Source organism: Martes martes (genome assembly GCF_963455335.1).
Source record: "Martes martes genome assembly, chromosome: 3".
Lineage (NCBI taxonomy): Eukaryota > Metazoa > Chordata > Mammalia > Carnivora > Mustelidae > Martes > Martes martes.
Window position 1 is genome coordinate 106,101,662 of NC_137890.1, and position 14,397 is coordinate 106,116,058.

The window sequence follows — 14,397 nt, forward strand, 5'->3', positions numbered from 1 at the left end:
TCTGGTACATGGTTTAAGGAAATGGTGAGCAGAGATATCCTTGCCTTGTTCCTAATTTTAGAAACTTTCAGTATTGCATCATTAAGTAACATTTTAATTAATGTGTATTTTTTTAAAGATATGTTTTAACATGTTGAATCCATTCTTTTCCATTTCTAACCAGCTGTGGGAGTGTTTTAAAGAGGAATCAGTGTTGACTCTTTGTCAAATCCATTTTTCTCTGTTTATCAAGATTACTGTATGTTCTTATTCCACTAACAGAATAAATTATATAATGTAATTTTGAAAGTTGAGTCAACTTTACATTCTTGTGATAAACCACACTTAGTCCCCATTTGTTAATCTTTTAATACATTGCTGGATTTAATTATCTAATATTTGTTGAGAATTTTTGTATTGTTATTTTGGTTATTTTTGTATTTTATTATTTTTTATATTCACAAGGAATACTGGCCTGTAGTTTTCTATCTTATGATATTTTTTTCAGGTTATGTTATGTGATATGGCCTCACAAAACATGTTCAGAATAGTTGTCTCCTACGTTTTCACAACAGTTTATGTAAGTTGGGTAATTTTTTTTCCTCAAAAGTTTGATTGATCTCACCAATAAAAATATCTGTGCTGGAGCTGGAATTTTACTTTTGAAAAGCTTAATTGTGAATTCAATTTTTAAAAATAGTTATGAAATGATTCACATTTTTAATTTTGTGTGTATATCTCATTTTGGCAAACTGTACTGTTCAAGGATATTATCTGGTCCATCTAAGTTGTTGAATTTATTGGCATAAAGTATTTTTTATTTTTTTATGATCCTCTTTAATGTTTGTATAATCTTTAATGCTCTTTAATGTATGTTTCACTTTTGGTACTGTGAATCTTGTATATTGTATCTTGTATATTCTGTATGGGTGTACGTTCTTTCATCAGTATTGGTAGATGGAATATTTTATAAATGTCAATTAGATTAAGTTAATTTACAGTGCTATTTAAGTTGCTGATTTTCTGCTATTTTGATTTACTAATTATTAACAGAAGGAGCTTGAAGCCTCCAGAGTATTTGTAATTTTGTCCTTGTATTATTTCTGCCAGACTTCGAAATGTTTACAGTTTCCTTTTCCTTGTCAAGGCCCTGTGGAGATCTTTTTAGATCCTCACTATGAGAACTTGCTGGAGTTCCTGGAGAAAATGCTTATAAAAGAATATGGCCTCCCTAAGACTGCAATTCCCAGGAATTTCTCACTCTTATAATAATCCACAATCAGCCTCCAACAACTTGTCAAAAACTTCTCCAATTTTAGTTTCCAACAGCTTCTTTTCCAGGTAAGTAGATTTCCATTGTTACATTCCTCTGAATGACTTGTAATCTTTTCTCTGAGATGTCGGTCTTCTGATGAGCCTGAGAAAAAACTTGGGCTTTTATTTTTATTTTATTTTTTAAAATATTTTCTTTATTTATTTGAGAGAGTGAGAGAGAATGAGAGCAAGAATGAATGGGGAGGAGGGGCAGAGGGAGAGAGTGAAGCACACTTTCCACTGAGCAGGGAGCCCAACAGAGAGGTCGATCCCAGGACCCGGATCATGACCTGGGCTGAAGGCAGACACTTAACCAACTGAGCCACCCAGGCACCACCTTGAGTTTTTAATTTATACAGTTTTTTTTTCTTGTTGTAAGTTCAGGAGTGACATATTCCAAATATTTAGTTGTCAAAAATGCACCTAGAAATTCTTAATTACCTTTTAAATCACATTTTCAAATGTGAAAATGTGAAAACATTTTAAAATGGAAAAACATTTGATATTTTACATGGATTTATCCCATCTGGTGCTCTTCATTTCCTTGTATAAATTCAAATTTTCACTTGGCATAGTTTTCTTTGGATTAAAAAAAAAAAATTGATGTAGTGTAGGTCAGCTTGGGATGAATTCTCTTAGCTTTTTTTACTTTATGTGATATTCTTTGTGATTGTTATGTTTGGATGTCATCGACAGTTTTTGGATTAGTAGATTTTACTTCTCATCAAATTTGGAAGTTTTACCATTTTTTAATTCCTCTCTCCTTTCTTTCCTGGAATTTGATTACATATTTGTTGGACCTGTTCATATTACTTTATGGGTCATGAAGGTTCTGTTCACATTTTATCCTTTTTTCTGTATGTGTTTTAGCTTTTATACTTTCTATTAATAGTTCTTTCAGTTTGCTGATATTTTCTTTTAAAGTTTATTAACTCCTATTTTATACTCTATATATTGTATTTTTATATTATGTTTTATGCTCTTTTTTAAGCTTTCATCTCTCTTCTTATTCTTTAGTCCCTAAATATATTTTTAGTAGTTGTTTGAAAAAGTTTCTTCTGTTAGTTTTATATCTCTGTCATGTCTACATTTGTTTCCATTGACTGACTCAATCTCTGGTTATGAGTTACATTTTCCTTATTATTACTAGAGATCTTTTTACTTGACAGTGTGCATTGTGAATATTACATGGCCAAGTAATGAATTTTGTTATCTTTTATAAAAAATTAGACTTTGTTCTGACAGGCAATTAAATTATATACCAAGCGACTTGATCTTTTCAAGGTTTTTGTTTGTTTGTTTGTTTTTGTTTTTGTTTTTTAATTTAGTTATGGTGAGCACAGGAAAGCTTTTAATCCAGAGCTAATTTAGCACTCCCAAACATAATTTTTCAATATCTTGACTAAGCATCTTTTATAATAAACAAGGAATGTCCATTCTTATGGGTTAGAACTCAGTTTCTCCCAGTCCTGTGGAAATTGTTTAGTTTACTGCTTCCTTGTCATTCTTTTCTTAGCCTCATGGAGTTTCATCCTGAACATGCATGGCATACAATTTAGCAATCAACTCAGAGGGAATCTTATCAAGTTTTCTTGACCTTTTTCTCTATTTAACAATCTCATTTTTATTACTCTGAAATTTTAACCACTTTTTCCTCCTTGAACTCTGATCTCTTACTCCTAAACTTAGTGAAATTTCCATATATTACTTGTGTTATCCTGCGCTGTGTTCTGAAATATATTTCCAGGGAGAATGTCAGGGTAATTATAGATCTTCTTTCATTTTTCTCTTCCTTTCAGGAATCAAAGTTCTACAATGACTACTTTCTGATGTCTGAAAGCAGTTGTCTAAATGTTGTGTTGAGCTTTTTTATAGCAATAGGCAAGACAACTCTAATTACTTCAGGATGGTCAGTAGCAGAATTAACATAGCTATGTTGAAATTCTTGTCTGTTGATTTCAAAATCTGGGTCATTTATCTGCTATTTTCTTCTATATCATGTGTTCTGTTTTCTTGTGTATCTTCATGTGTGTAGTTATGTATTTTATACTTTGAGTGATGTGCTGAGGACACTGAAGTTTGTTATTTCCCTCTAAATTGCTTTGAGTTTCATTTTGGCAGTCTGTTACGAGTGAGTTATCTGGAATTTATTGAAGCTTGAATTTAAGCTATACTTTATATAAGTCAATCGATTTGTTTGTTTCTTTGTTTCATTAGTCTTAGAGAGAATCCCTTTGTTATGGAATATGGGTTTTAATTATAAGACATGGCCCTTCTGGGAATTCAGTGGAAAGTCTGATATGGTTACCAAAGCCCTCTAGTTGGGCATGAATTGAACATAAAAGTCTGTCTCCCCAGCAGCCAGCAGCAATTCACATCTCTCGTCATATCTTTCTTCCATTAGAGCTGCCGTTTCTCCTAGATGGTGTAGGATCTCATCCTGTGTGCAAACAATTCAGATGCCAGCTACAAATTATATGTGGGTTTACGTGAGAGTTTATGTTTATACTTCACAGCTTCTTCTTTTCCCAGGAATTTTTTCCTTTCAATTCTACCTATGAAGACTGCCATAAATTTCAATATCTGACTACCCAGTCCAAGGGGACCACAGCTTTCTGCTTGATCTTTATCCCCTGCATGCCTTGTGGACTGGGCATTTCCCCAGGATGATCTCACCTAGCATGATTTCCTCATTCAAGGGTCTCACTGTCTCAAATTTCACCTATTTTGGTTACTCTTCAGTGTCTTAGAAGTCTTGTTTTACATATATTGTCCTGAGCTTATAATTGTTTTTAGATGAAAGTTAAGTGTGATACAAGCTATACAAACTATTTATTACTGGAAAGGGAAGAAAATTTGTTCATTTATTTATTTTAGGTTAGTTGGACTCTATCAGATAATCAAATGTATGAGTATATCTTATACTCCATTTGCTCATTCTCTTTTCAAACACGGAAGACTCCTGACACCTGGTACAATGGGAAACCTTTCACATTGTATTCAGCATGCAAGTAGTTTAGGCGAATACCTATTCAGGCACAGGCTCTGAGAGTTCTTTAGGAGATAATGAATATTATTGACTCAATACCATTTCTCAAGATGAGGAGGTGACATATTAATTCACAAGTAGAAATAAAGATGTCTATGAGCAGACCAAGGCCATTGACGAGCTTACTATCTTTATTCAGTTCTTGAACCCTGCAGACACTCCCCAGGCATTGGTGAACGTATTTATACTTTCTCGTTCTCTCCCTTTCATTCATCTAGCTCACACTTATATGTCTACTGTGTGCCAGTTACTGTTCCCGGTGAGATGCATTAACTGGTAAGAGTGAGCAAACCCAGAGTATACATGAGAACATACACTATAGTGAGAGATGTTACATCAGGTGTGCACTTTGAAAAAAAAGGTAAAGTGGCGCCGGGGTAGCACAGCGGGTTAAGTCTCTGTGTTCGGCTCAGGTCATGATCTCAGGGTCCTGGAATTGAGCCCCGCATCGGTGGGGGGGGGGGGTGTCTCTGCTCAGTGGGGAGCCTGCTTGCTCCCCACCTCTGCCTGCCTCTCTGCCTACTTGTGATCTCTCTCTGTCAACTAAATAAATAAAATCTTAAAAAAAAAAAAAAAAAGGTAAAGCAGAATAAGGAGCTAGAAAGCGATGGAATGGTATTTTAATTTGGTCAAAGAAAGATATTTAAACAGAAGTCTGGCTGGGAAAAAATGCAAATAACTAGGGAAGAACATTTCAGGCACAAGTACAATATGTGCAAAGGCCTTAAGGATGGATTGTGATTGGCATGTTCAAAAAATAATTACAAGACAAGTGAGATTGAGGCAGAGTAAATAAAGGCTACAGTGGTAGAGACGGGGGAGGTAAACAAGGCCTAGGTGATTGGGCATAGTAAGATATTTAGATTCTTTTTTTTTCTTAAGGTTTTATTTATTTATTTGAGAGAGGGAGAGAGAAATAGAGAGGGAGAAAATGAGTGGAGAAGGGCAAAAGGAGAGGGAGAAAGAATCTGAAGCAGACTTCACACTGAGCACTGAGCCCAAAGCAGGCCTCCATCTCACGATGGCAAAATCATGACCTGAGCCAAAACCATAAGTTAGTCGCTTAACTGATTGAGCTCACCCAGGCGCCTGGCTATTTAAATTCTAATAAGTGATATGAACTTATAGGAACACTGAAAACATGTAAATAAGATTACATTTACATTTTTAAAAAATTTTTCTGGCTGCTGCATGAAGAATGAATATACATTAAAAGCATGAAAAGATTATTTTTCTTAGAAAGTTAATAGTTCTATAGCAAACTGGGTCAAGATGGCAGTGGTGAAGACATAAGTTATGGTCCCCCCACCTAATGGGGAAAAACAATTTAGCATGTTTCAAAGGGCTGCATTCTTTATTTTTCTAAGACATGAAATGAAAGTCAAGGCAACGCATGCCCTATTTTAAAAGGACCAGGGCTCTGAAATCACAGTAGCAACGTGCATCTACTAGAATATAAAGTCGCTTTACCATTCATAGAACTTTGAGTAGGTCTCTACTTAAAATAGCAACAACGACAACAACAACAACAACAAAAAAATAAAATAACCACAGAAAAATACATTTGTATTATTAAAGACACAACATGCCTTTTAAAGCTATAACATAATGAGACACATATGAAGATTGTCCTAACACAGTACCTTTGGTTTAGCAAGACAAGAAAAAGTCATCTTCCTTGTGTTGTAAAAATTATAAGGTTTCCACATGGATGCTTTGTTTTCTCAACCACTCTTGGTTGAGAATCTCATGGAAACTTGACCTTGAGAAGTCTGATTCTTGGGTTTCCACTTAGCATTGAGTTTGGTACCTAGAGGGGGTGGAAATTACCATGTTTGGAGGCCTGTCTGACATCTTCTTAGTTTGCGATAAGTGATTTTTGTAAGCAAAGGAGACAAAGGAGGAGAGGCATCGAGCTCATTCAGAAACCACTTACGGAATCTCCACTGGTTCTAAGCACAAGAAGAGGGTCATAGGGAAATACAAATATTCGCTCTAAGAAGAACACAGTCTTAATTTTTAACCTTAAAAAAATAAACGTCAGGGATTCTCCTATGTAAAAAATCCAACTGGTCATTTAGCACCATATAGAAAATACATGTTGGGGACCTACCTGTCTTTTCCCCTTCGTTTTGGTCTTCTGAATGCCGTCCAATATGTGGTAAGCTATGCTATGTGGAATCGTCATCTAATTATTTGTTTATGCAGCCGATTAGATGTTTATCCGTGAACTTTATTTCAAAGAGTTTAAACTGCAGAGTGCTGAAACCCTCAGCTATTGCTAATGGTAATGACTGCTATGGGGAAAAGAAGCTGCTGAGAGGAACTTTTACAATGTTTCTCCTGCAGCTTCCCTGCTGAGAGCAGAGGAAGCATTAGTGGGTCCCCAGGGAGGATCTCAGATAAGACTGTTGGGGTAAGGGTAGGCTGTGCAAAATGTTCTTTCTTATCTTTTCTCTCAGACACCTCATCCAACTTCTCATCAAAGTGTCTCTTTGAACATCTCCTCACACAAAAAGGAAATGGCAGGTGCTTTCTTTGTGGGCGTAGATTTTCATAACAGAGACATGGTTTGATTATTTGTCATGGGTTTTTATTCTCTAGCCTGATGGAAAAAACGTGCAAGTTTCACATTTTCATAAAACAAATAGAACTGGGAGTTTGGCAAATTATGTAGCGGATTTTATGTAATTTTTTCAGTTCTACTAGATATTAGATATTTCTCAGTTATGTTTTTTTCTTCCTTTAGAGTCCATGAGGGAGAAAAGAGACACGTTAAACGAATACACTGAGAGCCTTATTAAGGCAGTAAAATAATGGGAACTTGCATTAAAAATGCTGGAGAAAATGCCTAAAGATGGTCCCCAACTTACAATGGTTTGACTTACAATTTTTTGACTTTACAGTGATGTAGAGGCAATGTGCATTCAGTAAAAACCGTATTTCAGATTCTGAGTTTTGATCTTTCCCAGTGGTGATACGCATCCAATCATCTCTTGTGATCCTGGGCGGCAACAGCCAAGCCACAGCCCCTACTCAGCCACATGATCATGTGGCCAGACAGGGGATGCTCTTATCATATACTGACTTTTTTTTTTTTTTCTTTTCCTCTACACTATTCCGTGTCATTCAGTTTCAGCACAGTACTCAATAAATTGCATGAGATATTTAACACATTATTATAAAAAGCGTTTGTGTGATTTTTGCCTAACTGTAGGCTAATATAAATGTTCTGGATATGTCTAAGGTAGGCTGGGCTAAGCTATCATTAAGTCAGTTGGATGTAGAAAATCCATTTTTGACTTATGATATTTTTCAGCCTGTGGTGGGTTTATCAGGATGTAACACTATCATAAGCCATGGGAAATCAGTACGCATACATAAGAAATCTAATGAGAGATTAGAAGGAGGAAATTAATTAAAGGTAGATTCAATTTTTGTTGTTATCTGCATACATATGTATATTATATTATATATATCTTTTTTGTTTTTGCATTTAGCTAGATACCTGTCCTCCAATTCTTCCCCAGTTCTACAAGATAAGGGAGGAAAGCAGCTCTTTGCGGCATGCTAAAGAGGCTATAATTTTTTGGAAGGAAGTAAAGAGAAGTACATTTCTTCCTTCCTCTTGCTCAAATAATGTTTAATTATTGGGAAAATCAAACAAGTAGAGAAGTGCCGGTGTTAAGCTTCTTCCTGCCTCCCTAACTCAAAATGTGCCCCACAGAGACATACCACTAGCATCACCTGGGAGCTTGTTAGAAACACAGAATCTCTAGGTCTACCCCAGACCTAATGATCCAAAAGCTCTGGAGTGGACATAGAAATCTGATTTATCAAAGTCTCCATGGGATTTTTACAGATTCTAAATTTTGTAAAGCTCTATTTAAGCTTGTGTAGGAGCCCCAGATTCTGCATTTATAACAAGTTCCCATGTTAAACCAACGATGCTGGTCCATAAATCATATTTGAGCATTAAGTTTCTAATGGATACATACATAATTTGGGGATTTTTTTTCCTTTTCCTTTTTTCCTCTTCCCTCCACCCCTCTTTATGAGTTTTCTACTCCACATCACTCTGTCCTCGCTCCATATATGTGCGGCTAGTTTGTTGAACAAGTGAAATCCAGCAGGCTACAGATATAAAACAGTTTTACTCTTTCATTAACAGCCGCCTTCAGACAAGCTCTTCTGAATCTCTCTTTCCTAAATATAAAATGGCATTCTGGATAGATTTTATAGCTTTCTGGCCATTTCAGCTATTAAAATGACCATGTCAAAACTACTTAAAATTTTATTGTCATCTTTCACCCTCCCAAATCATACTTGACCAGTAGCCTGGGTCCAATAGGTAGGAGAATTAATTTGATTGTCTTTCTTGTCTCCTAGTTCTCTGGCATTGGAGACTAGGATGAGTGTGGGTTTCCTGTCAGTAATGGGAGAGAATCCCAGATCTCCTGTGTCTCTGTTAGAGACATTTTCAGAGAGGGGAGTCATTGGACTGCTTGCCTTCTCTTCTATGTTCTTCAAAGTTACCAGGAGTCTTAGGTGCTGAGGATTTGCTGATGTCTTTTTCCCAGACACATGATAACTTGGCCCCTTCTTGCTCAACTGGTGTGGCCTGTTCCAATAAGCTTCCTCAGTACTTTCCAGTGGGAGAGACACATAAGATTCTGTGTGTGAACCCAATTCCAGGGGATACACATATCAGGTACACAATCATTTTCTCGATGTGCACTGTTTTGGCATTAGAACCTTGGAGAATCTGGGGCTTTCCACAGCTTGGCAATATCCAGCTACAGAGTGAGACACCTGGTCTCTCCATTTCTGACTGAATTTCTGGTGACCCCTCTGAGATTGAGAGTGTATAAAGTCAATGAATTCTTTTTGATTCTTTTCCTTATGCCCACTTAGATTGTATATACTGGTGTAGGAGTGAGAGGATGAACTGATGGTTGAAGATAATCAAACTCATTCGACAGCCTCTTAACAAGGATGGAGGGGTTCGAGCATGTCCTTGTAAGCTGTCTAGAGAATATGGTTACTTTTCAACCTTATAATTTGATACATAGATGTTAATTGCCAGACAATGGGAACTATCCTCTTATACACATTGTCCTCTTTCCCAATCTGCTATCAACATATTGTACTCATCCTGTCACTTACTCTGTGGATAGCCCCCACCTTCTTTTAAGTTTCATTGGTTAAGGAGAGAATTATGATGGAAGGAGCCACACTCATGAACCTTACCTTGAGGCACCAGAAATTCAGAGGGACTGTAAAGGAGACAGTGGCAAAAAGAGTTCTGGGGGCAGAAGACAAAACCCATTACCACCTTCCTTCTTTGGGAAACTATTTTAGAAGCAGAATGAATCACTGTGCATAATCTTGGTTATACACTGTAGGAAGCTTCTTCCTTTTAGGGATTTATAGGTAGCATTTGAGAGTAGAAAAGTATATTAGACATCAAGTCCAATCCCCTTATTTAAAATAGAAATTAAATTTATTCATAATTTAATGGGTATTTATTCAGTAGCTTCTATCAGCAAGAGACTGAATTTTAAGAAGATTTACCCAGAAATCTTAGTGGTTGATGAAGGAGTTTACCACATTGACTCTGCCTACTTTGTGGTTTCAGCTTTATAGAATATTCCCAGATGACACTCCATAAACTAGAACACCTCATTTACGAATCAGATATAAGCAGGAAAATTAAACAACACTTCTTAAATATTATTAAGTGAATGGCTCATGGAAGTTAGTCTTCTTAAAAAAGCCATTTCGTTTAGAGAAAATAATGGGCTTAAATCAGGGTTGATATTCATATTCCAAAATGTATCAGATATTCAAATCTGCCGTTTTGATATTCAAATGTGCCGTTTATCACATCTTAGTAAGTCACATTGAGGTGCCATTGCCCACTTTAAAGCATTTCGGGTACAACTGGGGAATGCTGCAGCCATTATGCATAGCAACCCACATTATTCTTGACAGGTCGCTGCACCTTCCAGGAACCAGGGCCTTCGCGGCCTCTAAAAGTGGCCACAAGGGTACTCACTCTGATGTAAACACCTGCCCACCATGCTGGCAATGAGAGCTTATCACACCTGGCATCCTTTTAACAGCTGTAGGGTGACCTGTCAACCATGGGCCAGATCCAGACTGATTACCATGAGGTGAAAAGTCTCAAATCCAATCAGCCATTCCATGAGCTACTCAGCCACCTGTACATGGTTAACATCTGTTGTTTGAAGTTTGTGGTTGTTTTCCTTTCAACCAATGCATTTTTTTTTCATTGACCAGTATGAAAAATGGAAGATGATGATCAATGCAGAGAAACATTATTTCAACATCTCTAACAGAGTGAAATTCTCACTGTAAATATTGCTGCTTCTAAAGTGCACATTTGGCTAGAATATCAACTGTTCAGTAATGAAGATTTTGGGAAGCATTACATGGGAAATACTGAAGGGTAATTGAGGGTAACATGGAGGGACTGAAGAAATATTACAAAGAAGTTATAACCATGGTCTGTATCTGAGTTAATTTAGTCAAAGGAAGAGTTATAATGCCAGAGAAAATAAAAATTGAAGATTAAATTTGTGCTAATTGAAGATACTATGGCTTCAAAATAAAGTGTAATTTTGTGAGCTGACATGGTTGATGAAGACATGTTAAAGAGAGGTAATTTAAACTGGACCTTAAAGGGTAGATCAGTTTTGTTGTGTGAGGCAAGAAGAGACCAGAGCTCATCAGCAGATGAGCAAGGCGAGGGAAGCTGTAGCATCACGAATTGCTTGGTCAGATGTGTGCATGACGAGATGGACCTGAAGAAAATGGCTCCTGCCCGAGAGAGTGAAAAGGCAGTCTATGCAGGGGAGGGGCAGGAGAGGGCTTCAAAATTAATACAACTAAAAGAGAAGTCATCCTGTGTTCCCGACAAATGCAATGTTTCAGGAAAGGTAAGTACAGAGAGTGTATAGAAGTGAAATGGACTAGGAGACACACTTCAGAGTTCTCTAATTGAGAAAGTGATACAAAATAGATGTAAAATACTGCAACATTTCTCAGGTTGTGAGCGACCATCTAGACTGATGTTTTCACACCTACCCACCAAAATACTCCTGAAAGCAGAAAGGTATAAGGATACAGCTTATTCCAAAGGAGCCTGGAGCTGTGGCTTGAAGCAGCATGTCAAAAGCATGAAATGCATTAAGTGTCTTAGAATTTACAGTAAAAATAGAGCAGCTTTATTTTTTCCTGATCTATAATGTATCCCTGCTGACCTTTTAAAACCTGAAAGTCCAAAGCAAGACAGCAAAAAGTAAGCAAGAAACCTTATTTTAAAATAAATGCTATATGATAGAGTGTAAATATTTTCATTCAGGACTCCGTTTCACATGTGTCCAGCCATCTCGTGGTCTGCAGCAGGTCCGGCTGTCCAGCAGAGCAATGGGGATTTACTACCATGGATTAATTTACATTGAACTCTGATGAGATTGGGGGGGTAAGGGGGATATTGATCTCTAATAATCCAAGTGTTCTTAAGCACACAGATGAAGGTTTATAGAAATCTAAAATAGGGCGCCTGGGTTGCTCAGTGGGTTAAGCCTCTGCTTTCAGCTCAGGTCATGATCTCAGGGACCTGGGATCCAGCCCCGCGTCGGGCTCTCTGCTCTGCAGGGAGCCTGCTTCCTCCTCTCTCTCTCTCTGCCTACCTCTCTGCCTACTTGTAATCTCTGTCAAATAAAATAAATAAAAGTTAAAAAAAAATCTTTTGCTATTATTGTTGTCAATAGTGCCTTTTCTGATTCTCTCCTAATTTCTTACCAGTACCTACCCTTTGGGTAGTCTCATATTGTTGCCCAGTTCCATTTGCAAATTAAAACATTATATCCTCTTTATATGGTCATGATTTTGTAATTTGGCATCTGTTTCCTTGCTTGGGTCCTGTGCAGTCCTTCCCTTTATTAGTGATAAAGCTAATGATAATTTTTTTTTTTTTTTCTATCAAGGGAGTGAAAATAAAACTATGTGGTTTTGGCCAAAATATATAAAGAGTCAGCAGTTTTATTTTCAGTTGATGTTAAATTGATCTATGTGTGTTTTAAGGATCCTTGTATTTTGGTTGTGTTTTTGATGCAAGCTTTTATTCCTCTGATAGACAAACATACTTATTTCTGCAAAATTATTTGAGCTCCACATTTAGACCTCCTTTATTTTGGATTTTAGATGAGAGCATGAGCACATTTTAGAGGACACTGCCGGGTTAACTTTCGAAAATTTTACGTCAATTTACAGTCCCTGAAACAGTGTAGGAGAGTGAGAACATTTTCCCAAGTGTCTCTGCACTGGATTTTTTTTTTTTTTAAAGCTTTAGCAATTGCGAGTGTTTTGCAAAAATGCTTGATTTACATTTATTTAACAACTGGGGAGTTTCACGTGTCCCTTGGTCATTTAAAATTCTTGTCTTATGAAAATTCTATTGGTAGGCTTTACTATATTTTCTAAGTGATGCTTACCATTTTCTTTTCAGTAAATCAGGGCATTACATGACTAAGGATCAAGAAGATTGTCATATATGCTCCAAATATTTTGTTTCTGTCTACAATTTATAAAATTTGGGTATAGATCACTTTCATCACTTGAATTATTAAAAACATGAAGTTTTTAAATATCTCCTTGATTTTGGGTCTTGCTCAGGTTTATTGTCCTCATTAGAATCTCTTTTAAAGTCATGTGTTTTCTTCTAATTAATATATTATTTATTTTAGATATTTACATGTTATATCTATTTGAAATTCTTGCTTATGTTTGTGCCTAGGAAGAGGTTCTAGGTGTACACACACACACAAATAATTGATTGTTCAGTACTTTTTATTGAAAAAACATCCCTTTCAAACTGATTATTGAATCACCTTAATCATATATTAAATGATTGTATATGCATGGTTCGTTTTTATTTATCTTTTTATCTAGACCTGCTGGGAGTCTCTAATATTGTTGAAGCAGGTACGACCGTCTTATTCTTGATTTACTGGAAATGTCTTTATACTTGAATAACAAAATGATATTTGATGATGATTTCAGATAAATATGTCTATCTTATAATATTTGGAAATTTTCCATTTATTTCAACTTTCTTTCCAATTTTATCTATCATATTTGCTGTATTTTAGAAAATGTTTTTTTAATGTCTATTACACACTCATATTACTTCCTTTAATGCATTAACATGATGACAAATATTTATTTGATTCTTTCCCCACCTTATTGAGGAATAATTGACATAAACATGTTTCATAGTTTAAAGTTGAAACATGTTAGTAATCTGATTCTGACAAGTATTACAATAGGCAGTAATGAGATTGGACTCCAACAAAAGGTTGTGAATAGAGCCAATTTGAAACCAGTAGACTGGATTTTAAGGCCTATCCTGAGATCATGAGCTACTATTAGAGAAGAAGGCTGATTATACACAGTGAGAAGAGGAATCATGACATAGGAGGACCTGTTCTAGGTCAATACTGGGCCAGAACCATGATCATCTTGAAGCATCTCGTGATAGTGATCCAGGTTGTTGGTAAGTTGACTTACCTATTGTCCCTTGGATCAATTTCTTCCTGCATGTAGGCTTGAAACACCCGAGCCCTGAGTTGATACCAGACATGATCAAGCTTATAAGTTGAGCTTCAATTCTGTCTCTTGAGATTCTGTCTTACTGTAGAAAATTTCACCCAATGAAGAATAGGACATTTTTAGAGTATGGTAGAGGGCTAGCCTTTTCTCACAGGAAACTATTTTTCTCTTTTCCAATTTTCATCCCTGAATTCCAGTGCTCAAAGTGACTCCTTGTCTTCTAGGCAGGAACCTTTATCAGGTTACTAGCCCTTTGGGTTTCACTGCTTATTCCCAAGGCTTTGGGGGATTCTGAAATCTTGTAGGTGTTCAAAATAAGTGTGATAATCTGATTTCATTCAAACTTACCATTTTCTTCTTTTTTTAAAAACAATATCCAAAGATATATTTATGCTTTTTTTTCATAGGAGGAAAAT